The sequence below is a fragment of the Plectropomus leopardus genome, chromosome 4, assembly GCF_026936395.1.
Source record: "Plectropomus leopardus strain MGB_pleo_1.0 chromosome 4, ASM2693639v1, whole genome shotgun sequence".
Classification (NCBI taxonomy): Eukaryota; Metazoa; Chordata; class Actinopteri; order Perciformes; family Serranidae; genus Plectropomus; species Plectropomus leopardus.
In genome coordinates, this window is record NC_142179.1 from 7,298,008 (window position 1) to 7,319,046 (window position 21,039).

The window sequence follows — 21,039 nt, forward strand, 5'->3', positions numbered from 1 at the left end:
GAATTGCTTCCTCCTAAGGCGAAAGTCTCTACACTTTTTGCGCTAGAATTTTTCAGGTTCAAAGCTGCCCATTCCCACAGAGGCAAACATTAAACTTGAGCAAACACCCTCCAGGCCTTGCTGTTGAATTCTTTGTCACGATGGTAATATCAGCAAAACAATAATGCACTAATGATTATCTTATGATTACAGAAACAGCTTTGTAGCCCTAGTTAACTATGACTGCTGCGTCTTTATGGGGGCAGTATCAGTCTAGTTGATAGTCTGTTATAGGACACATTTTGACATGTCACAGCTGATAAAAACACAGGTGCAACTAATAACTTTAATGGCTCTCTTTAATTAAGCGTTCCTGTAAGTCGTGTTGATGAGCCAGCATGCATAATACCAGTGACCTGGAGTTGGCACAGCTAAATGCAGTGCAGTATATTATTAATGATATTAATTACACCTGTGCTTTTTCTGCTATGACATGTCAAAGAAGACTTTGGACGTGAATGGAATGAAAGTCTGGTGTTCATCGTTGACGTTAATTAACTCAGCAGAAAAGTCTCTTTAAAGACACAGTGTCCTTGTTACTCAGAATCGATTGCTGGTGTTCTCTGCTGGCTTCACCTAATTCTTACCGTCCTGCTCTCGTCCACTAAAATGATATCTTGGTTGCCATCTACTGTCTGCCAGATTTCATGCGAACGCAGCATAAACCTGAGGGGTCATAGTGTTTCTGGGACACAATATGGTTTCTATAACTTTCATTTTCATGCCTCCACGCCAGAGATAGCTGTGGCCGGAGGCATTATGTTCTCGGGTTGTCCGTCCCATTCTCGTGAACAAGAACGCCTTAAAGGAATTTCTGAAAATTTGGCACGAATGTTGACTTGGACTAAAGAATGAGATTAGATTTTGGTTCTTAATCGTCAAGGTCACTGTGACCTCACAAAACATGTTTTGGCTAAAACTCAAAGATTACCACGCTAATAATGACAATTACTAATTCTAACTTCTAATTGGATTGGCAGGGGAGGCATTTTGTGTGATACTGAATCGTGTCAGTAATCTGGGTCTCCATCTTTAAACTGTGCTGATTTTTATAGATTTTTTGTGCTTCCAGGGGGCAGATGTGTGTGAAGCATTTGTGTTTTCACAGACGTGGATTTAGACTGTTACTTGACTGATGTGTGCATGTATACTGTGAAATACTGAGTAATCAAAGTATGTCTTTCTGAAACAAACTGAAGATAAAAACAAGTATATCATCTGTTTAGTTTAACTGCCCATTGCTCATAGACACATGCAGGGCTGCAAGTGCCGCTTCGGTCACAGGCCAAAAAGTTGCGTAACTATTGTGATAAAACTGTGTTTCTACTTTATTGGGACTATTTGTTCAAAATTAATTCTAAAAAAAGTGTATTTCTCCCTTTAATGTAAAATTCTTCATGTCTGCCTGTGTGATAGTTAATCCATGATAATGGTGGACTGAATCATTAGCTATACCTCACTTTTTCTCTTTCTGTCTCCTTTTCATCATTGTGATTCATTTGAATCCAAAGATGCATTATTAGCACATAACACACACACAGTCATACCTATCCTACCAACTCTGCCTATACACTCACTTGGGAAAGTGTGCTTTCACATAGTCATACTGTAGCTACTGTCACTGACCCACAGCCAGAAGCCAAGCTAATGTATGACAGATTTGTTCTGAGCTGGGAAGAGAAGATCTAGGTTACGGAGTGTCTACACAGGAGGCTTTCAATCATGTTTTTCAGGCTTCCCTTTGTTTATTCTATCCAACTGTTTTTACCGGCCTATTTTTACACCTCAGTCCTGTTTATCTGAATTTTTTTTTTTTTTACATGCATAACCGTCATTATCTATTGGGCTCTGAGCGCTTCCAAAATGCGGGTCACCTACACTCATAACTGTGCGTGAACACATCCTGAGTGGACACATGTGGACTGTTGCTCTGCTAGTGTGCTGCTCACGCTACGTCTCCTGTGTAGACGTGTTAGTGTGAGCCCTAGGGTGATTCAAAGGTTATTCTAGGTTTTTATTTATTTATTTATTTATTCCAAATTCTCCTGGGGACAGTGACTAAGGCATTGTGCTAAAGTGCACATGCACAGTCCCTGCAAATCTCTTCAGATTAATGAGTGGTTTTCGGACATCATTTGCATAAAGTCCAACGCACGTGCATGTTGGTGTTTGCAGAGTGAGTCAGCTTAGAGGAGGTGGCGCTGGTGGAGTCGTGCTTTTAAAATAATGAAGTAAAATCTGTGCGGGGCCTACAAGGATGTTCAAAAAAAAGAATTTGACCAAAATGATTGCCCGAAAGAAAAGAAATTATATAAATATCAAACTCCCACATTTGAACATGTGTTTTACTGCAAGCGTGTCAGTGAAGACATACTGTACCAGGAAGCCGTGAGGCAGAAAGTGCTCACAAAGTAAAGTGATGGGGACATTAACTAATTTGTTTTGTAGGTTTGGCTATAATCAAAAGCTGTACCTCACCTTTTGTAAACAGTGTGTGAATTATATATATTTTTAGTTGTTTCTATTTTAAAATATAAAGTATTGAGTTTTTAAAAAATACATTTATTTCAATCTGAAAAAAATTCGTTTATTGAGAAATAGGATTTTTTTCAAGAAATTGGAAAGAATTTTTCTTTTAAATCATAAAGCAGTTTTAAAACATAATAGAAGTGTAGAGACCCCCTGTCTTCATGATTTTTATTTATCTTTAATAGACTGAATCACAGTGACCTCTACCTGATGTTTCTGTTGTGCCATTTAATGAACTCTGTTGTTTTGCTAGCATCTTTGATAAACTAAATATTGTCATGAAAGCTAAGCAATCACCATGGACAGGGGCTGGTGCAAGATGTATTTTAGTCACTTAAAAAATCTATTTCAGTTCAAGTGTATGCTATATTTGGATTATTTTCACTACATTACCTTATACACTAACAAATTGAGGCAGCGGTAGACCAGCAGTGTTATGAAACTATTGCCTGATATTTGACAAAATTAAACTCATTACACTTAGACCCGAACTCAGTGGAGTGGAGGGATTCAAAGGTCCCAGGCAGCCAAAATGACTGCTTGTAGGTGGGTTTCCATTAATCCTCAAATTGCACAAATTGAAATTTTGAATGTAATATATAGTGCTGTAGTTGCAATGGAGGTTAACCTGCTAATGTTTTGAACACCCATCACCATGCTTTTTTGACTGTTATCACGAGAGCAGACGTCGCATAACATCACTCAGTGGAAACGCAGTCATCCTGCAATTGTGTTTTATCAATATTTTAAAAATGTCACTTTGGTTTTTTTTGCGCAAATCTGTAATGGAAACCTGCGTGCTGTTAAGCTGGTGGTTATATTTGATAACAGGGTACGTCAAGTAAAAGGATATAGCCTCTGATTACCTGTGCTGGTTAAATTGCAGCTTTCCACAGAGGAAGATGCTGCACTCCTGCTCTTTAGCTCTGTGTGTGTGTGTGTGTGTGTGTGTGTGTGTGTGTGTGTGTGTGTGTGTGTGTGTGTGTGTGTGTGTGTGTGTAACCTGTTGATCCTCATCACTGATCGTGGTGGTACCCACGAGCAGCCCCCCCTTCTCCTCCTCGTTCTCTCTCTGATGTGCAAAATTGTCTGTGAGGGACTGTTGAATAATTTAACAGACCGGTGACGGCGCTCTGTGACAGTGCACTAAGTGTGTTTGCTTGTGTCGTTCAGTGTGTGCGTTTGTATTTATTTAAGGAGGAGGGTTTTGGAAAAGAGACAACGCAGAGATTGATTTTGTATGTGTGTGTGAAAGATTGTGTGGGTTTTGGAAAAAGCAAGACAGTAGACCACACACACTATTGACCAGGTTGAAAAAAAAAAAGCTCAGCTGAAAAGGCGCTAGCACTGATAGTTGCCAGAGAGGATGAATGGCTTTAATAGAGAAAACTCCAGGCTTCGCTCCGGAGGGACAGACACACACACCAACCTCTCTGGATTCGTGGGATTGCTTTAAAAAAGCTTTCACACTGAATGAGGGATGGTCTTTGTGTGGCAGAATGTGTGTGACCAGAGCTGTGCGTATATGTGTGAGCTTGCCCAATTTATGCTTAGATTATCTGGGAAAATTTCATTATTGTGGAACCAGCTTTCTCTGTTTTCTCACAGTTAGTAATCCTCGTGGCGCTGAGATTTTCCATTTAATCCACCTGAAAGAATCACTTTTTATTTTCAGTGAGGCAACGTCATTTTGTGTGTAAAAGTTACGTAACTTAAATCCACCCTTGCAGACACTCAAACAAAACTTATTCAGCTTGAAGTTGCAAGGAGTAGTCCTATACTTTGACAGAGAATTGTTTTGTCTATAAAATGTCCCCAAATGTTCATCACAAGTTCACAGAGACCAAACCGATTCTCTTGCACTCGTTCAGACAACCTTTAGAAGTATTTAAACCTTTGAAACCTGTGCAAATTGGTTTGATCTCTTTCATGAACATGAAAAAGGGCAATAAGCAACGTGGCAAGAAAATAGTAAGAGGTGACAAGAAAAATAACCTGATAAAAGAGAGAAATTGAACAAAAAAATGTCCAGAAAACCATATTTATAATTATTATATATTTAGAATTACGTTAAGGTAATTTCCTTGCTTTTCTTTGTTTTGTTCTATTTTACATTTTGTTGTTATTTGTATTTTTGTTTGAAATTTTCTTGTAATTTTAACAATTTATTTGCTAGTTTTTGGGTAATTTCTTGTAAAGTTGCTCATACATTTTCTGTTATGCTCCTAAAAGGAATCAGACCAGTTTATTTAGTTTTTAAATGGTTAAATGTACCAAATATATATAAAGTTTGCTATTACAAAGACTAAGCTAAGACAGTGAGCAGTCAGATTTGAGAGGCAGGCACCTGTGAAGTTTTGCCTAGGAGAAAGATTTTTCTGTAAAATGATAAATCTCCAAAGAAGTTCAACTAAATCATCAATTGACAGTTTAGCTCAGCTTTTCAGCTAACTGTAACCACATTTAATTCCATAAATTGTGGGTACTTGGGTCATGCAACAATATTGTTGAACTTTTAAATGTTTTTAGATATGCTCAGTGCAATGCATCACAAATTATTTATTTTTAACTGCAAATTATGTCACATGACATGTTCCCAAATTTTTGCATGAGTATATTTTGCATAAGTGTTAAAAGTTAAAACACCTCACATATGCCCTATAGGGTCACTCAATATTGCATAGCGGCCTCTTCACACATAAATCCCCTACATGTGTGATGAAAAACGGTGTGAAACTACTTCTCACGTGTGAAGGCTATCATGTGGTGTGTGCTCCCCCCGCCATGTAATACCCTGTAAGTCTGCTTCACTGCAAGTGGCTTCTGCATCAATATGGAGATTAAGATTGATATTGACCTAAAGCTTTAGGGCAAAGAGGAGCAGCACTCCTCCACTTAGTCGAGTAGTCTGAATGATTTGGCCTGGTGCTGTCTGGAGCTTATCTACTTTAATATGTAGAGGGGAGGGTTGTTGCACCTGCTTTTAACATTTTTTTTGAAGTGTGGTTTATAGTTGCATTTAACTGCAAAATTTGTATTAAAGGCAGTGATAGCCAAGGCGTTTAAAAAGGTGAACATTGTTGCATGTTTTTGGCAGTAGCGTCACATCGGACAAAAGGGTTTCTGCTCTAAAATATCCAAAATATCTTGGAAAATCTGGTTGGGCATATTGTCACATGCACAGTGACGACCCATCTGCCCGGGCTGTGTATCAGATTGTCCCACTGTTTTTCTACATGTGTATAGACTCAGCCTTGTTTGGTTTTAATTTCTGTATCTTTTTATCTGGAGCATGTAAGCAGTGAAAGTTAACTTTATTAAGACCGCAGCAAGTGAGACAAAGCATGGTGAGCCACCTGTTTTGCTTTTTTTTACACAGCTGGAGCAAGCTTCCTTCAACTGTTGATTTTTTCCCAATTGATGACACATAACATGTCAAAAGTCCACTATGTTGATGAATATGCATGCTGTATTGACATGCTTGCCAACGTTGATACCACAAAAATGGGGAGAATTTCAAATGCAAAGTGTGATGTCTGTCTGACTGGGAGTCCTCCCTCCGAAAAAAATGTCAGTTTCAAAGATATTGTTTCCTGCAATCTGGTGACTTTCAGGAAATAGAAATAACTACAAGGAAAAAAGTCTACTGCAACAGCATTTTTATGTATTGATACTCTCAACATTTTACTTTCTAATTCTCAGGAAAGAAAACAGAATAATTCTCCGTGTGGTTTGTATCTCTTGTTATTTATCGGTTTTCATTCATTTTAGTGCGAACCCGTGTTTGACAGAAAACAGACGTGGCAAATATGTGAAAATGCTTCTTTTAAACTTTTCGTAAGAAACTGGAATTCTTCTTGGCAGTATGCCTGAAATTATTTTTTTTTTTCTTACGCTGAAAAAACACACTAAGCGGTGGCAAAGTTTAATAATTACATTTTTCTGTAGCAAGGCATTGTGTTTGTGTTTCTGGTGGGAAGAAATCTTTTTTTAATGTACGTAGGTCAACATGTCACAGGACTTTACGGATTTGTTGCAGGTATTCTCACAATTTGTCACTAGAAAACAGTCCCCAACTTTTAAATCAGTTGCACTTTTGCCACATAATCAAACACTCTGACAACTTGGACTGGTTGCCACAGTTTTCCGTTTTGTACGGCAGCTGCACTTCACCGTTGCTTGGTGTGTTTTCAGCGTTAGTACTCTGCATTTCTCTCTCCCTCTCTCTCCTGTTTCACTTTGTGGAGCTGTATTGTTGTCCAGGTGAAAACGAATTTTAGAGTTGTAAGGCATATAAACGCCATAAAGTGTCAGAAACAGGTTGTGATAATGAAAACGAAAAAAAGGGAAATTTTGTCATTAATTGGGAGAAAAGCCGGAGTATTACGACAAAGGGAGAAAAATGGGAGAAGACAAGGAAAAGCACGAGTCTCCTGGGAAAATCAGGAGGGCTGGGAAGTATGGTTCAAGATAGAGGTCCATAAAAGGTCATTGGTGCCAAGTTTAACTTTCAAACATCCTCAACAGAAGTGAAGTAGCCACTGTGAGGTTTTGGGCTGTTTTTGCTTTAAGGCAACAAGAGGAAATCGCTTCAAATAAACTACAGATTTAGAGTTGGCCCAGGGTTTTAAGTCGGTGGATAGGCCACTTATTTGTCTCGTATTTGTCCCTCAATCCACCAACACCCACATTTATGTTGGCATTAGCCTTAAAGCTAATCTGAGAAGGTAACAGTCTTTGGTGTGAGTGTGTGCGTATGTGTGTGTTTGTATGCATGCATGTCTCAATAGTGTCACTAAGCTCCTGCGATGAGAGCTGCCCCGAAGTCTCCAAATCCTGCTTTAGAGCGTAGAGCGCGCGTGTGTGCGTGCGTGCGTGTGTGTGTGTGTGTGTGTGTGTGTATGTGTATTCTTCACTCTGTGAAAATGAGTCACTGCTATAAAAATCCACACCATGCCGCCCTGGCAGGATAATCAGGACATAATGTTTAGTTTCTTTCTATCTCAGTGGATTAGTTTATTTTCATCCGGGGAGAATTTTGCGTATTGTGGAAATCGTCTCGTATTTGGTTGTGTCAGCCTTATTTAAAGCAGCGTTTCACTAAGGGACGTGTGATTTAAAGCACACCTACCTCCAGCATGACTCATCAAAAGCCCACCTCAGTCATCATCAGGCACTGTGGGAATCATTGAGTGTGAAATTTGTGAACATTGAGTCTCATTATCACTGATTAGATTCAGGAAAGGCAGGGCTTGACGTCATGATACAGACAGGCATTATAACAAGCTTTGTATTTGTTGTGCTTTAAGTGTGCACATTAAATCAGATTGACAAAATACATTTAATTTTAAGAGCATGTCAAATTAAACATACTGATGGATGATGAGCAATGTTTTTGGAAGAATTGCTTGTTAAAGGAGCAGTGTTTTAAGATTTTTTTGTGTCATATAGTGGTGAGAAATGCAGATTGCAACCCGCTGAAACTTCTCCTGGATAGAATTACTTCACACACCAGGTGATCAAAACAGGCAGAAACACTTAATGAAGCAGTTTCACGTTACAGATTGACTTCAAATCTAGTGTTTGCTCACCATTTTCTTTAATAACTTGCTGTTTGTTGTTCACTTTATTACTAATCCACTTAGTAAAAACACCGAATATAGCAGTTCATCGTTACAAGTCAGTTTGTCTGAGACACTGTTTGGCATGGGCCACTAGCATAGCATATTTTCTCTTATAATTCAAGATCCAGATGTTGAGGAGGTTTTCATCGGGAACCGAATTATCTGCAGACGTTTCTTCCTCTCCACAACAAATTGACTCAGTGATTTAAACCGGTAAAACCACTGAAAAAAGTAGTTTCATGTTAAAAAATCAATGTTTTGCTGCAATAAAGATGACTGAGGTGAGTTGAACAGACAATTGTGCAATTATTGTTTATTATTGTACAAGTATTTGATATCAGTTCATGTTTTATTTTTCTTTAGTTTGGGGTATTGTGAAATTGGTTTTAAATTGCATTCCACTGGCCATTAAAAAAGTCTTAAAAAGTCCTAAATTTAACTTTTCTTAAGCTGTAGGAACCCTGATACTGAAAAACATTAAAAATTGCAATAACATTGTATCATGTAATGTCGTATCGTAGGGCCTCTGGTGATTGCCACCCCTACTATGTAGATATCAACAGCTCATTCCAAGGTAACAAAACACACCAGTTATTATTTTCAGATGATTATACACTAAAGAAAACAAACTTATTATAATATATTGCATTTCTGCCAATATTTTCACCAAAGTCCTACACACTGGACCTTTAAGTGCCTTGCTCAAAAGTACTTTAGGGCTGCTGGCACCCCACAAACGATGTCATCATGGATACCTGCAGCATCCAGTTTGTTCCTCAGACCTTCATGAACTTTTGGAAGTCTGTGTGTGAAAAAAACGAAATCAAAACGAGGCCTGAACTTGGCCTAAGTCCCTGTTTGATACCCGATATCACATCCAGCCTGGTGAATTGAGTTGTTTGGCCAATCCCTCGGAAAGCTGCTCTATTGGATTGTTTTGCCCAAGAACAGAAATGCAATACAAGGTTTTGTTTTCGAAGCAGGTTGCTCGGGCCAAGTTTTGCCTGGGAAATTGACGGCTCGTGACTCAGGATTTATGATTCATATCACAGCGTGTCATGTAACAGGAGGGAACGGAAAGTAGGAGTTGGATATCAATTTTTATCATTAGCCAGTGCGCCAACGAACTTTGTCAGAAAGCCTGTGATACTACTGCAGCAGGGAGGGTGTGATGTTTATCTTTCTATATTTGTTAGAGCCTACATGGCCTGACCTTAACGCTTCAGCCTTTAGAGGAAGTAAGATGTTGATACAATGATCTAGCTTCACTCTGAAGGTCTGAAGGTCTCTCTCTCAAGGATTGGAAAATAACACAAACATATTCTTTATTTTTCTATAACTTTGTATGTTTTGTATGCTTCACATTGATTCCAATGGTTTTAGTTTGTAAAGCATGTGGTGAGCTCTGTCCAATTATTTTAGTCCCACCAAGCTGTCTGTGAAAAGCAGCTTAATATTAACCTAAAAAAGAAGCAAGGCCTGGAAATCAGGAAGTTGTCAAATGGATAATCGCTGGCTTTTAACTCCTTTCCCTCTCTTTCTCTTATTTTTTTCTCTCTTTTCGTGTTAATAGTGCTTTTAACACTTTTGCTTTCTCGTTCTCTCCTTCTCAGCTTTTTTCTTTCACCTTTTTGTGTTATTTTTACCTGGTTTTACCATGCCATGCCTAAACTGACCTTGAAACTGACCCTGACTGTTTTGTAACACAGACCTTTCCTCAAACACAGCACGCAGGGACACAGACGCACACACACACACACACACACACACACACACATTGAATTCATGGTCACAAGGACATTGAAATGGCAGCATAACATATGTTTTTAAACAAAGTGACAACCTCTGACGCTGACAACCTGGGAAAGAGACTTCACAATCAACTATCTTTCTCCAGAGTTACAAACAGCCCCTTTAAGATGGACTTGAATAAAAGGCACACAAACAAACTCACCATTACATGTTTTCTCACTCATTCTCTCCATCTATCTATATCTCTCTCTTGTTGGTTGGTCACAAATGCCAAGCAGGATGGGTGAGCGAGTGAGGAGGAGGAGAAGTGCAGCAACAACTTCCCCAGAGGCTCATGCAAGCGTCAGTTTGTGTTATAAATCATTCAGGGACACTCAGAAGGGGCACAATACATTTTTATCCTTCTTCTCTCATCCCTCCATCCTCTCTCCTTCTTTTATTATTGAATACGGTTCCTCTGAGCTCCCAATCTGCTGCTCGCTATGATCAAAACGAGAGAGGATGATGTTCAGGGGGTGTAACCAATAAGATAAGAGAGGAGGGTAAAAAAAATCAAAACGTTAAAATGGAAGAGGTAGAGGAGAGGAAGCGAGCTGTGTCCGTTTGATCCCATACAGATAGAAGTGCCTCAAAGGTCGTAGGGTCATTTATAGACTGAATAATGGATCGACTGTACTTCCTGATTGCAGACAACAGTTGGTTTTATTGTGCGCTGGTCTCGTAAATGACGACGTGTATAGTTCAGGGTCAGGTTGTGCTCGCTGTTAATGTTGTGAATGCTGCCCCACCTGCTTGTCAAAACGACACACAGTCCCGTCGCTGACAGCGCTCTGCTGTCAGAACAACTCGCTCAGATTTGTTTGATGCGTATGTGTGGGTATAATACTTTGTGTGTGTGTGTGTGTGTGACACTGTGTGTGTATGTGTGGGAGAAAGCAAAATATTGAATTTGTTCTTGCTTGTGGGTGTGTGCATGTGAAAGCTTGTTTGTCCACGGCACTGTGTGCAGCGTCCTTGAACTCACGTATTTGAAAGAGCGAGAAAGACGCTGGCTGTAAACAGGAGGAACTTCCCTCTTTTTAAATGTCAAGACATTTAGTTTGAGATACAGTCTGCTCAATACATTCTGGGATCTGGCTCCCTTTGACCCTGAATATGGTCATGCAGGTGTGGAAAATTAATAACCATGTGAAGACAGCCCCTGGATCTTACTATCAAATACTAAATAAAGTGAGACTGACAGCATTTTAATACAGAGTAAAGTGCATTACTGCCACTGGATGGGATAACCTACTTTATATTATACCGGTGATACTATCAGTGACAATACAGCTAATAATTAAAGCCACATTTTCTCTAACTTTCTGTTGTGGAGGTTGTACTGTTGTCTTTCCAGAAGCTGAAGAGAGGAAGCTGTGGATCCTGGTGTTGTTGAGAGGATAATAACTGACAGTCATTAAAGAGATTTTCATTGGCTGTTGAGTCATTACACCATCTGCTATTGTGGGGATATTTGAAACCTTTTCCTCTGTTTGGACAGCAAAGCAGAAAACTTCTGTGCAGTAAAGCAATGCTGCAAATGTCTATAAAAAATTATACTCATTGGCACGTGATGTAAAATGTTTAAATAGCTTTGCAAATGTCTTTTAGCAGCTGCTAATCTTGTAGGTAATGGACTTGTGCTTGGTTATATTTCAGTAATAATGCTAATAAAAGAGACTAAAAGACTTTAAAAATAAAAAAAGGTCAGAAAAACTTTGTTTTGGCCTTTGTATTTGCAGAAGTTGCACTCAGTTGCAGAGTGCACCAGATTAAATCAGTCCCAAAAGACACATGCTATAGACCCATATTTAAGAATAGAGGTTGACATTTAACAGTCATGTGTAGTACTGCAACTAATGATTATTTTCTTGTTAATGGGGAGATAGTTGTCTGTTGAAATGTCAGAAGATAATAAATAATGCAAACAAAGGTTCAAATTACTTGTCTTGTGCAAAACCCAGATATTTACTATTGCAGATGACTAAGAAAAGCAGCATGGGGTGTCGGGTGGCTCAGTGGATAAGGCAGATGCCCCATATATGAAGGCAGTGTCCTTGCCGCAGCGGCCGCAGGTTTGATTCCAGCTTGTGGCCCTTTGCTGCGTGTCATCCCCTCACTCCCCCTTTCACGCTATCTATTAAAGTCAAATTAAATTATTAAAATGCCAAATGAATAATCTTAAAAGAAAAAGAAAAAAAAAGCAGCATACACTCTCTATGGAATTTGTGAATATTTGGTAATTTAGCTTGAAAAAAAAAGACATAATTGTTTATGTTGCTTGATTGTTTAATCCACTTAAAGGGTTTTCACAGTCATGAAAAACCTGGAAAAGTCATGCAATATCCCAATTGCTTTTTCCAGGCCTGAAAAAGTCATGGAATTTCTTTGAAAGTTTTGGAAAAGTCATAGATTAGTAAAAATCACTGCAAGTTTCGGAAAGTCATAAAATTTTGCTTGGTATAATTAAAATGTGACAGTAATACTTAGTGGAAAACCTTCTATGTAAGGTAACAAAAAGCAAATTTATTTTCTGTAGCTGTCATCGTAACGTAGCTCTAATATTCGCCGAAATGTGACAACATATGGTCTACTGTCAGAAACGTATTTTTTTATTTTCTCCACTCATTCCCTCTCTCTCCTCATGTATGTCAGCTAGCTAAAACTATGTTTGAATACAGTTTAAATCAAATATATTCAACAAATGGCCAGCAAGCGGTGCAAGATTTTTTTTTTTTAATGGGTTCCTGAAAAGTCATGGAAAACTTTTGAATTTTTGTCCAAGAAAAAGTGTGTAAACCCTGCACTTATCATTTCAACTCTAGCAATATTATTACAGCCATGGCTTTTATATATTTAACTTAACACTCTTAATAAAAGTATCTTTTTTTTATTGTTTCTTTCCCTCTCGTACCTTTAGGTGCAGTATTATTCCAGTCATGACGAAGGCCAACAAGAAGTCAACTCTGGACTTGAACTAAAGAGTGAGAGAGAGGGAGACAGAAGCTAGTCTGACACCCCTTTTCACATTTCCCACAGGTAAGTTATACACATCTCTGATGCTGTCTGGTCTATTTTTTTTATATATCAAAGCACATCATCATGCAATGTCATGTCTCTTTCTTTTTTTAACCAGTCTTTAATTTTATGGCAAAGTCCAGCATGCAAAATAGTTAACTAAGCAAAATGTCAGACAGACTGTGGAGGTGATTTATCTGGTAGGCAGATTGTTGCAGGCATCCAACAGACCGACTCGCGCTTGTCGCATTGAGGTCACCCTGCAGTTCCTTTGGTTTCACTCACTGTACAGTAAAGGCATTTGTGTGTATGTATGAGTGCGTGCGTGTGTCAAAAATCCCCTTGATGTTGCAGTTTGACAGTCAGCAAAGGCATCAGCCGACTTTAAACTGGGTCTTGTTTGCCTCATAATGAAAGCTCGCTGCCCTGCCGGCTCTCTGATGTACATAACAGCTAGCCGACCCTCTGTCACACTGTATTAAAGCTGAGTCTGAGAGGAGGCAAAGTTTCTCTGGCCTGTACTGTACCATAGCTTTCTCAAGTTGTCTCTGTGTGTGTGTGTGTGTGTGTGTGTGTGTGTGTGTGTGTGTGTGTGTGTGTGTGTGTGTGTGTGTGTGTGTGTGTGTGTGTGTGTGTGTGTGTGTGTGTGTACAGATGTGAATGCCTGAGTGTGGGGATTGATGCAACATAACTATTTGCTTGTTGGCAGCATGCAGAAAAAAGAAATTGTTGATATTTTCAACCTGAAGTCTGCTAGTCCAGACCAGTTTTATGTGTTTGTTTGGTCATGCCAGACTTAACATTTGCATTCATTTCTTGTAGCCAAAGCTCTAAATGTTTGTTAGCCAAAAATTATGTTGATAAATTTGAATGTTGTAGACAACTGTAACCTTGAAATGCAGTTTTTTGATTTAAAAAAACACTTTTTCTGAAATGCTGCTCATATTTACTTTATTTTGTTTTGAAATGTTTTTCTTTGGTTTTCCATATTAAGTTTTCTTACTCTGGCACTGTTAAGCTGTACTGATGAAAAAAAAGGGAGCCTGAGGTTTGAATTGGGCAACAATGTAAATCCTTCTGTCATCTTGTCATCACTGCACAGAGAGCCAACACCAATCATTGGATTCAGTGGAAAGTCAGGGGACCGTGTGTAAGTGTACTCACTCTGCTGTGGGCAAATCTTGCTGCTGAGTCACACCCTGAGTGGGGAAAAAAGGCTTGTGGGAATCGGGTGAGGAGCAATTTGAGTTACAGACTGACCCTCAGGGTAACACATTGGCTGATTTCAAATGTCTGGACTTCCCCTCACTTGCAGGCTGGTGAACTTGGGAACCTGATAAGACTTTTGTAAGGCAGAGGAGATTTGTTGATATCTACCTCTCTGTAGTCTTACCTGTGATGTAGGGATATCTTAGAGTCCCTCCCCTTCCAGTGTCACCCATGGGACGTTATTTTTTTGAAAAAAAATATGTGCAGTAGTCAAGGGCAAAGCAGAGTTTACACTAGACTACTTTTTTTATCTTTAATATAGCCGTCAATATTTCAGAAATCTGACCATATAGAACAACTACCAGACATATGTTTTAAATAGTGCTATCACAGCTTACTTTTAAACAGCCTTAAAATATTTTTTTTTAAAAAGCAAAGGTCATATCTCATTTTTTTCAGTTTGAGAAGAATAAAAACAACAATAACAATTTTGTAGCAAATTTTAGCAAATTCCCTCTCAGCCAAGCTTGTTGTTGCAGTGCGTAACAGCATGACTTCATTATTTAAACAAGTTGGAATATTGCCAGTATCACAACATGAATTTTTCTTAACATATTGAAAATTATACCGCTGTTATTATGAATGATATGATATGGCAAACCCCTAATATGCTTATCTGTACCCTTTTCATGTATGGTTATGTGTATTGATTGACAAGAGGAACAGCCACTTCAAATTATTGAAGTATCCATTGATAAGAAACAACCCTATCACATTTGGCCCTTTAAATTGGCTTGTCATCACTGTACCACCTGGTATTGTGCCTTTAAGTAGGCTTTTATATTATTCATAACGAGGTTGACCCATATAATGTCATTCAGGAGGCATGCACACACACACATGCTGTGCTCTCCAGGGACCTTGCACTGTGGCGTAAGATGTAAAGCTCTATCTTCTGGCAGTCTTTAAGTTTTTATTAGCAAGGATTATTAAAGTGCAGAGATTTCTTTTTTTTCTACAAGTGTGTATGATCCATGCTTCTTTGCTCACTCATACATACATGTGCACCTTTACACACTAACACACAGACTTCCACAACTCTGCTCTTTATAGTGTCATGATAGAAGAACTGAATCATTACGTAATTCTGTCCGTCATATACACAAACTGTCCTCGTGTCTCAGCGCACACTTTGGCAGATTTACATGTTCCTTTTTTTTTGTTTCTGATTAGAGCTGGTGATTTTAATCCCAGTAAGAATTCCCACAGTCTGCCTAATTCCTGTTCCTGCCTAAAGCCGGTAGGGGGGCCAGTAAGCCGCTAAACCCCCCTGGCTATACACGCACACACACATAAACTGACACACATATGGACACTCGTGCTCTCAGTGGCGTAATGCCGCAAGAATATTTTGTGGTGCAAATTTAACAAATTTAGAAGAATGCACTTCATTTGCGCTCTCATGAGATTTTAGTAGACAGATTCCAGGAGACTGACTGTGAAACGAATGATAAGAAAATCACATTTTCTTACTTGTCAAAGCTTTTCTTTTTAAAACAAAGTGATCAAAGAGAAATGAGAGCCGAGTGTTATAGAACTGAAGGAGTTAAGAGACAAGAAACACACAGAAGATACTTGGTGTTTCTGCATAGCCGTTTTTATTATCAAACTCAATCTGACAGATCTCAGTGAAGGGATGTTTGCATGCATCCATTTTGTCCACAAAGGCAAATATATAGTAACGTCATCTGATGTTCTTCTCTTTTTTTGTCAAGTACGTGTCAGAACTGCAGTCTGCTACATTTTCCACCAAAGACTATATAGAATAATTTTATTTTACAATGCCAGCAACATACACACTTTCTTATGCCGCTATGTGGTGTATAATGGTGTAGATATCAATAATGCAAGTAAATAAATAGCCTAAGTGATAATTACATATTACACTGATCCATGCATAGATTTCAAAGTTTAAAAGTAATATTAAATAGTGATTAAAATTAGCAACAGCAATAATTCTAATAATTGGTTATGTTTAACAAGTTACATGTTGAAATGAATAGGCTTTTTGTGTATGTAAGACTTGTTGTGACTGCTCATATTGATCCATCCATCAGTCCATCTGTCCCTCCATTCATCCATCCATCCATTGCCCATTTTACACAGAGATACCACAATGTGGCCACTATGACACCCCTTCTTTGTGCCCTCTTTGCATTTTTACACAGAATCACACAATTGCATCATGCTGATCTAGTGTGTTATTTTGGGCAACATGCTGGCATCATATAAGCAAAAGAGGCAATACAGGTGTGACATGTAACACAACAGCATGGGCCTCTAGTTTTACATATAATGTGTGTCAGCAGTGCTTTAGTGACTTGGCAAGTCATTGACAATAATTCACATTCCTGTAACATGGCACCTTGCACCTTGTTCTCTGAATCTCATGTTTTCCCCGATTTGCAGACATTATTGCCGCTGTTCTCCTTCTTTGACGTAGCTGCTAACTGCCTTTAGCTGATTTTTAATTCTCCCTGTCATGGGACACACGCATAACATGTCGTCAAAACGTCACACCCGTCCTGCCCATGTCTCTTTTACATGGACATTGTTTCGTTGCTGTTAATACCTCAGTTGCAGACGAGACAACTCCTTGCCCCCATTCCACAATCATACCGTATTTACAGAGCGGCGAAGTGGTATAATGGCGTGGTATTCCCGCCTTCAAAAGGCAATGTAAAAGCGTTTAGGAAAAACTCTGTAAGGTTTTGAAGTTGTTCTTAAATAAGAGGTTCTGTGGACATTTGTATCAGTCAGTTCGACAGCTGATACAGCTGTGCAGCATACTTATATAACTGACATCGCATAAGACTGATGCTATGGAACCAAGGATCTCACATGTTTTTGTTGCTTCAGCCACACCATTCTTGTGTCTGTTTCTCACCTCCTCCCCGCAGATGTCCCATGGGCAGGACTAAGACGTGAGGGAAGGGAGATGTTAACATGATGAGCGCACCCTTGTTAATTCCTCTGATCTTGCACTTGCAAGAAGTGATACAAATTCAAGCGTCTTTGCATTATTTGCAAGAACTTCAATCTTTTTCTAGATCCTCATGATATTTGACTGCATTTAACATGAATCCAAAATAAGAAACTTTTTATGGTGCGTACTTCTTAATCCTGTACATAATTGGCCGATAGAAGACAATGTGATGTCCCATTTAAATCTGTGAGGTGCAGGCCATGTTTTACAGACCCACATCCACCAGCCTGATGGACTTGGTCCTGCAACAACATGTTGGTACATCAATTAGTCATAACAGCAACCAACAGGGAGCCTGGGGGTGGGAGGGTGTGCAGTATTTGTTTGTGTGTTGTGTTTGTGTGTTTCTTGCATGTGCATGTTGAACTTTGCCCCACAGCATGTGTTCATGTAGAGACACAACCATCGGAGAAGTCCCTAAATATGCATTTTAGATCTTTTCTCTATTAGATTGCATCATTTGCATTCACTGATTTTAAAAGTAATTCTACTGGTTTTTGAAGAGATATAAGCCAGTCTCTTTTAAGTCACTATTGATTTTTTTCCCCCTACGCTGCTGGAATATAATGAAGAGGAAAACATCAAAAAATGTTTTTGGTTATGTTTGAATTTTTTGGGAAAGAAATTGTCAAAATGTATAGATATTAGCTGCAAAATCCTTTTTATTGTCCTTTAAACAATATGTGTGATTGTGTGTGTGCACGTCCGCGTGTGCATATGTGTGTGTGTGTGTGTGTGTGTGTGTGTGTGTGTGTGTGTGTGTGTGTGTGTGTGTGTGTGTGTGCATGTTCCATGGGACACACCATGTAATCTCTTTTACATATAATCAGTTTTTATTATACATAGTTAATTGGATATTTCAAATCTTTTGGCACCATCACCCACCCCTACACACACTGTCTCTTTTACTCACTTAGACACAAGTGCGTGCATGTAAGCAAGATGTTCATTATTCCCGTACATACACACTAATGTAGATCTACGCATAAGTACAGTGTCATGCTTTGGTCTGTAGTAGTGCACATGTAGTAAGGAATTCACACTCACACACACCAAGCTTTAAATCTGTCTAAGCCATTTGCCTAATCAGCTCTCTCTCAGCACAATGCCATTCACAGATCCACAGAAACCTCACACACACACACACACACACACACGCACACAGTGAACTGTCCAAAACACCGGGCTTTGCCGGACTAGTGACAGCTTTACCAAGCCCCCCGTGTTACAACCTGTTGTTGCCACGTTGCATCACTTAACACATCTTAGGAGAGGAGGAAGAGTGGAAAAGAGGGTGAGAGGGAGGTGTGCAGAGTCTCCAGAGTGATCACATGACATCAGAGTTCATTTGCTCCATTTTTATCTGTCTTTTACTCATCTGCCGACTCCTTCCATCATTGTGTCTTAGATCTGCGTTCAAAGCTCCTTCACATGGGGTAAAACTGCTCACTGAATCTCTGTCTGTCTGTCTTTTTCCCTTTCACCCCAATTTTTGTTTTTCCTTTATTATTTTGTAACCTTGTCCCATTTTCTATTGGTGAAAGCAGTGCACTCACACAGTTTGTGTGTGTGTGTGTGTGTGTGTGTGTGTGTGTGTGTGTGTGTGTGTGTGTGTGTGTGTGTGTGTGTGTGTGTGTGTGTGTGTGTGCACGCTCATGCGTTGTGTATTTTCATCGGGAGAGGGTTGTGAGGTGGGGGTTGTGTCAGACTTTATTTCAGTAGTTATCTGCTGAGCTCAAGCGGGTGAGATGAGAGACAGACAGCGCTGATGCAACCAGGAGACACTCAGACACATGGGCTACACAGATTCACTAACACACGTTCATATTGTAGGTAAACAGAACAGATAAATGGTGAAATACACACACAAGCGCACACAAATACACGAGGGAGTAGGCAAAAACACACACACCCAAACAAACAGAGATGTGGCATGGTTTTCTTGCGAGGCCAAATTTGTTGAATATGTACGTAATCGGTAGAGCACTGATGGCTAATTTTCCGCCAATCTTTTGTTTACATCCGCAGTCAAACGGCTGTCGTAAACAGAGAGCACGATTTGCGGCAGACATTCATTTTTTATTGTAATGCTGCAATAAGTAAGAACTAATGTTGTTATGTTTAACTTAAGCTGCTACACCACTTTCAGTAGACCTGAAGTTTTTGTCGTTCATTTTTAGTGAATTAGTTTTACTATAAGCAGAATTGCGACTGCTTTTTATTTGTTGTGACTGGGAATGTTGAAGTGCAGCCGTAACAGTACTTTTGTTACAATGCTATTTTAAGTGGATTTGAGAGCAACCTCTGAAGGGACATTTTATATTTTTTTATTTTGTTGCACTAAGTAGATTTGAGATCTGTTTCTAAAAGACATTTAAGTTTGTTTACTTGGTAATTTTATTTAAAAAATGCTACATTAGGTGGAATTGTGATAAGAGCCTTATACGTAGAATGGTTTTTTTTGTTTGTTTTTTTGGTAAAAACAAATTAAAAAAACCCGTAGGAACTGTTTGGAGCAGATATTTTTTACTCGTATTGCATTGCAGAGCTATTAAACTGTCGAGCATATACATTGGATATAGTGTGCATTGAGCTGCTGTATTATCCAGGTAAATACTAGTTTTGGATTGGGACTCAATACCGACAGATACTGAGTATCACTTGACTCAGATCGGGAAGCGGGGCAGAAAAAACTTGATCGGGACATCCCTGCTAAAAAATAGTCAACTGATCAGATAGAGGAAGAGCTGGAATTACGCAAAGCATCTAATGAAAGCCTAACAAGCTCAGAGACGAATATTTAATAGCAGTGTTTCACTCTGCTTGTAAACATGACTAGCTTATACAAATATCTACACCTACAGGTAGTCTGCATACATTTACAGCGCTATGCTGTACTCTACAGTTCATTCATCATTCGCCACACCTCTATCACAGGCATGGAGGTCTCAGCCGAAGGCGTCATGCTTCTCAAAAAATGCCTCAGTGACCTAAAGATGTCTCGAGGCAATAAGCATGTAAGCCTGTGTCTATGATCTTTCACATTATGTAAGGTAAACTGAGAGCATGCCTGTTTATGTGGCAACCCGTTGTGGTTTCCAAGCATGTACTGTGGCATTCTTAGACAGAAATCACAACCATGAAATTTACTTTAGTCAGGCTACAGCTCAGCAGGCTGCCATTTCCAATGCTGAGATGTTATGCTATGGCAGCTTTGTAGATGGAGGCAGGTTGGCGTAGTGCCTCAGGAGACCTTGTTGACGTTTACTTGGCCAACTCACTGCTCTCAACTGCTGTAGGGTTAGCTGAAAACAGAAATAAAAACCTAGTTATGTAGTCAGAACCTGACTGCTCATCACCTTTCGACTGCCAGCACACAAGTTATGAGGCAAATATGAGGTAACAAATAACCAGCGTCTCTTAGTGAAGACCAGTCAACTGTTGACCTGAGGAGCACAAACAGCCCACCAAAGCTTTCTATTCGGCCTGCAGGGGAGGGAAAAAAAATCTTTTCTTTTTTTTAAAATAATTTAAATTTTTATTTGTTTCTTCACTCAAACAAGAGCAAACCGACAGTATTGTTATTGGAACGTGACATATCCAAAGGCTCCCGGTAGCTACACATTCTTAGACCCCTTTTTTATTATTATTAAAATAATTATATAATATTTTTCAAACATTTTAAATCAAATCAATAAAAAGAAAAAGGCTAATTAGGACTACAGAAATAAATTAACTGTGTTTCAAAGCCCAACCCCTACAGTGACAGAAAAATTAGGTCCC

The 21,039-nt window shown here is 39.1% G+C and overlaps 1 protein-coding gene across 5 annotated transcripts in view; it reads left to right on the plus strand.

The window, feature by feature from the left end:
* taok3a (TAO kinase 3a) overlaps window positions 1-21,039 on the plus strand; it is a 93,268-nt gene that overhangs the window by 25,792 nt on the left and 46,437 nt on the right. For all 5 annotated transcript variants that reach the window (XM_088076450.1, XM_088076447.1, XM_088076449.1 and 2 more), the window contains exon 2: window positions 12,904-13,022. The gene's annotated coding sequence lies outside the window, so the exon portion shown is untranslated. The remainder of the gene's footprint in view (window positions 1-12,903; window positions 13,023-21,039) is intronic.